The following is a 5,252-nucleotide window of genomic DNA, read 5'->3' as shown; positions in this document are numbered from 1 at the left end:
CACACACACACACACACACACACACACACACACACACACACGCACACACACACCTGGATCTTATTCCAGACTGAGGGGATAGCAGGTCTGGAGTGGCATTCCTAATCCAACCCAGCTTTCTCAGATCTTTCTTGGTCTTCCAGCTGCACTCAGATCATGCGCAATTGTCCTGAATGACCCAACAAAGATCTCTGCCTCTGGTCAGAGGACCTGATAAGTAGTGACAATAAGAGACAGGCAAGGATATGTGCACAAGCAACCATATGTGAACACACATTGGTTAGTTTCTGACTTTTTTTTTTTTGATACCCTATTCTGTACTGTACAGAAAACTATTTAAGGCTGCAGACAAGAAGCCTTATTCAGGTCTGTATCTTGTTCTGTTGTCTTAGACTGAGCTGGGCTGAGTATGTGTGCACATCATATTATGTTTTTGGTGCATTAAATGGCCCCAGGATAGACAGAAAGGATGCATGTGGTTTGTGTTGATGTGGCTTTGCATAATTTGTTGTATTACTCGGTTTAAACTCTGCAGGGAAGAGGAAAGGCTGAGGTGCCTATGGTCAGTTCTCCATGGGGGGGAAGGGTTGACCTCACTAGTCTTCGCACATCTGGCCACTGGAGCCATTTCCGACTCCAATTAGGATTTCCTGAGACTCAATAAAATGGATTATTGGCCCACAAAAACAGCCCGGCGGACTCACCCACCCATCCATTGTCTTCAACAAATTCAGCTGCTGCGCTCATCGGACTGAACAGAGCTACAGCTGTGCCGTTTCTTTCATCTAAGATCTAAACATTTTGTGTTGTGCCTTTCTAAAGTATTCTTACCTCTTGGACTTGTTTACATCCTATCACTTTATAACTACAAACTGCCTTAAATTTTGTTGAGATTTTAGGTCATAGACCCACACGAAGTAGAAACGCATTGTAAAGTGGAAGGAAGATCATTTGTGGGTTTTGAAGTATTTTACTGGAAGAAATATGAAATCATTTGCATTTCTATTCAAGTCCTGCCACATAATTTAAATGAGATCTATTCCAGGACTTTGGATGGCACAATGTACATGAATATGCTTTAATCTAAACCATCCTGTTGTAGTTCTGGTTGCATGTTTAGCGTTTTTGTCCTGCAGGAAGATGAACCCCTAGCCTGATCTTACGTATTTTGCATCTACCAACAGGTTGTCTACTAAGATTTTCCTGTATTAACTCGAACGACTTCCCTGTCAAATTTCTTCTTCCTCCTCTTCTATGACGGTCAAGCACAACTAAGCACCTAAGCAGTGGATCCTCTCATTGTCACTGCGACCCTCTTGACTTTGTCACCGATTATGCTCTAACAGCTTTGTCTATTTAGATGGACAGTTATTTCTTGGTCTTATTGCAGTGTAACGCACTGTCTATTTCCACATGGTGGATTGAGCAGTTAGTTCTCCATAAAATGTTCAAAGCCTTTGATATTGTTTCATACCTCAACTTTGCTCTAAACTTTTCCACAACTTTATTACTTATTTGCCTTGTATGTCCCTTGTTCTTTGTCGTCTGAATGTTCAGTAATTTACTTAAAAACCAGCTGCATTTACAATTATCATTAATAACACCCACATGGACATCAGAGAGCAACATTAAAAGGGGGAGGAATACAGCATATCCCACTTTTCAGATTTTTCTTTGTGAAACCTTCTTTTTAAGATGTGTATAATTTTCTTTCCACTTACCAGTTATGCACAAAACACATGGTTAAAGTTTGCAGCTCTAATCTAACAAAATGGGAAAAAAATTAGAAAGAAATGAATATTTTATACGTAGCACTCTATGATTGATTTTTAAGAGCATTCTCGAGGTAGTAAGACTACATTTCAAGAAACATAAAGTGATTTTCGCCCTTAATCCCTGAAACAGCACAGTCTTTATGACAACATGATGTTGAGCACAAAGCATTAGCACAGAGTTCAGGGAAGCTGGGATGCACTGATAGGGGGTCTGAGCGGCTCCTTGTGTGGCTAGAGGGATCACACAGTTAATATTCAAAGGGCCGAGCTTGTTGTAAAGAAGCAACTAAATAGAGATTGACAAAGCGCATCGGTCAAACAAAGGCTTCTCCCTAAGTAGGCTGTGTGTGTATAGCAAGAAACGTAGTAAGCGAATGGACTTCGCCGCGTTGGTCTTGTGTAAAGTCTATAGAAACTTATTAAAGCAGGGGGTCCACTGCAACAAACTCAACTACACATTTTGAAACGAGACTTACATTTTTTCTTAAACGCTGACCAAAAACTACACGTTGTGGTCCCAACTTGTTGTAAACTCTTAAAACATTTTTATTTGACCTAGTTTCCAATGAGACTTTCCAATCATATGATCTGGAGAAACTCTATTTGTTGGATTCCTCCAGTGGACTCCATATGAGTGCTGACTGCGTGGTCTACGTGCTTTAGGTTGAGTAACGCAGAATCCCTCCTGCATCAACCAAAACTCACCAAGCGCATAAACACACACAGACGGTCACTTCAACCATCCAAACCTAATTATTCCAGGCCTGCTTCCCTGTGCCAATGAGTGATGTCACCCACCGAGAGACAGTGGGATTGTTGGCTCGGCGCCTGAGGGTGGCCACGCTGACAGGGAGGAGAGCAGAAACAAAAAGAGGAGGAAGTTAGAAGAAGATTAGCGGTTGAGAGGTTTGCAAAGAAGGAAAATGTGGGGAGACCCCCACTATGTTTTGTCCTGCCCCTCGTGTTGGGATTGCAGAGATTAACCTGCTGTGCTCCTGAACCCACAGAGCCCAGTCTCCGCACTACATTTTCTCCATCTCCCGTAGACTTTCAAACAAACATTTAAGGCTGAAAAGGAAACGCAGAAGGGACCATGAGAGCAAAGTCCCAAGGGGTCTCCGTCTAGGATTAACCTAGCTGTTGTCCTCATCCCATCAATTCCACTCAAATTCACTTTGCTGAAGCTTATTCATTCTCACCAGCTTGTTGTATAACAATGCCCAGTGCCTTGTCTTGCAGCACTGGAGCTGTTGGTAAAACAAGGCACCCTTGGGCCCCAGAACCCCTGAGCCAAGGCCCACTTTTTTGTGCTGTGGATAGGAACCTGTTGACGCTGTAGCTGTGGCGCGACTGACTGGACATTTGGGGCAGACGTCACAGCTGCTAACTAATGAGTGCTGCAAAACTTTTTAATAGCTTGAAAACAATGTTCAGGAGGATGAGAAATATGCTCACTTTCTCTCTTGTGAATGGAAAAAATGCATACCGCTGCTCCTGACCTTTTCTTTCCAAAATGACATTGCTCGGGTAAGAATATGAAACGGTTTCTTGTACTCACGCATCAGGTGCAGGAATGTGGGAGTCGGGTTCTTCTGGTAAATGAAAAAACAAAGCTAAATGTTCAGTTTGTACAGTGCCTTGCAAAAGTGTGGTAATAATACAATCGCAAAATTCAGTTTGCTTTATTTTGATATGACTGATGCTAAGCAGTGCAAAACGGTGATTTTTTTATTGTCTGCGAATAAAAGTCTGAGCAGTGGGATGTGCATGTGCATTTGTCCTTAGCTCACCCTGAGTTTGTGAAACCATTTCTAACATTTCTAACATAAGAAACATTGGAGGTTTGTTGTGGCTCGACTCAGCAATCTTATCTGGAAGAGAAGGCAGGGGGTGAAGGGGTGGTAAAGATGAACCTTACACGCCAGAACTATAAAAAAGTAACAAAATCATTACAGTTTTGGTCTCATCATGAATATGCTTTGATCTAAACAATTTTGTGGTCATTCAAACTGTAGCGCATCCTGAGGGTTTATTTTAACAAGAGCAGACTCCCCCTAACTTGGTTGTACATTTTGTTGTCCAGTGTAATTGTACTCTATAATGTATATTATTTTCTTTCTTTCAGTAGCTGGTTCTTTTTTTTACTTAAACTACTTATTTTGAGCATTAAGAATAACATTGAAATTAAACTTTTAAGAGGTGTCCTGACAGCCATCACTAACTAGAGAGGTTTGCCTGACCTATTTTCTGAGACATTTGAGTTTAGTCACTCATACATCATAACTCAGTATTTTTTGAACAGTTGTTTTAGATTTTTATATTGGCCAGGGCTGTGCTCTGTTTAGGCGCCTGCCATACTGCTTGGAGTAATGCCGACTCCATATCTTTTCTTCTTCAGTTAGTCAAAAAAAAAAAAAAAAAAAGGCTACTACCAACCCCACTTGTGCTGTAAGGGTGACCTCAAAGCAGCAAACAGGGTGCAGCCAAACGAAGCACAAATGACTTAATGCGAATCAGATAAATAGGAAGCCAGCATGGACTTTTTCTTTCTCCTCCCTGGAAATCATGTGCAAGCCCTCTCTCCCTTCCTTCCTCCCTCTCCCTCTGACACACGGAGATCTGGCACGTTTGGCAGAGGGAGAAAAGAGAACTAACAAAGAGATGAGTGACCAACATGGAGATGTGAAGACCAGCTGAGTTATTCGATAAAAAAAACCCAGTAAAATGGAGAAGCAGGCTGTTGCCAAGCTGTGCTGTGAGAAAGGGAGAGTAGTGCAGCTGAACTGCTTTGAAAAGAACTAGCCCTCTGTTTACTTACACTCGTATGCCACTTTAGAAGCACTGCGATTACCACCAATGACCTGTGACCTTTTATCACTCTTTCTGAGCTTTTATTAACCACTCGGCTTCTTAAAAGGATCTGAAGGAATTAAGAATTGGAAGTAGCACTGAGAGCAGGCTATAAGAAAAACACTTTATGTAAAAGTATTTCTTGGTAGTGATGTCACCGCTTCCTGTAATGATCTGTTCCGTCTGAATCACATACTAAATATTATGTTTCCATGCCTGACCTACAACCTCACAAAAAAAGAAAAAAGATATTAGTTGTTCTGATTACATCTATATATACAGGTCGGACCAGTCTGTATGTCGCACAGACTTTTCTGCGTGGAGTGTAACCTGGTAACCTGGTTACTCGGGTAACGTGGTTACTCAGGTTACCACGTTGCATTGTACCAATATACAAAGCCATGTATGTGGGACATAAGGTGATAATGTGTGCACAGAGTAATTTGGTTTTGAGTATCTGTGTGATGAACTAAGAAAAAATGAGTTATTCCAGATGTGACCAATGACCATTCAAATGTTTGATGACATGTAACATCCATCCATCCATCCATCCATCCATCCATCCATCCATCCATCCATCCATCCATCCATCCATCCATCCATCCATCCATCCATCCATCCATCCAT

The sequence above is a fragment of the Poecilia reticulata genome, linkage group LG10 (assembly GCF_000633615.1).
Source record: "Poecilia reticulata strain Guanapo linkage group LG10, Guppy_female_1.0+MT, whole genome shotgun sequence".
Taxonomy (NCBI): domain Eukaryota; kingdom Metazoa; phylum Chordata; class Actinopteri; order Cyprinodontiformes; family Poeciliidae; genus Poecilia; species Poecilia reticulata.
Note: the sequence above shows the minus strand (reverse complement) of the source record.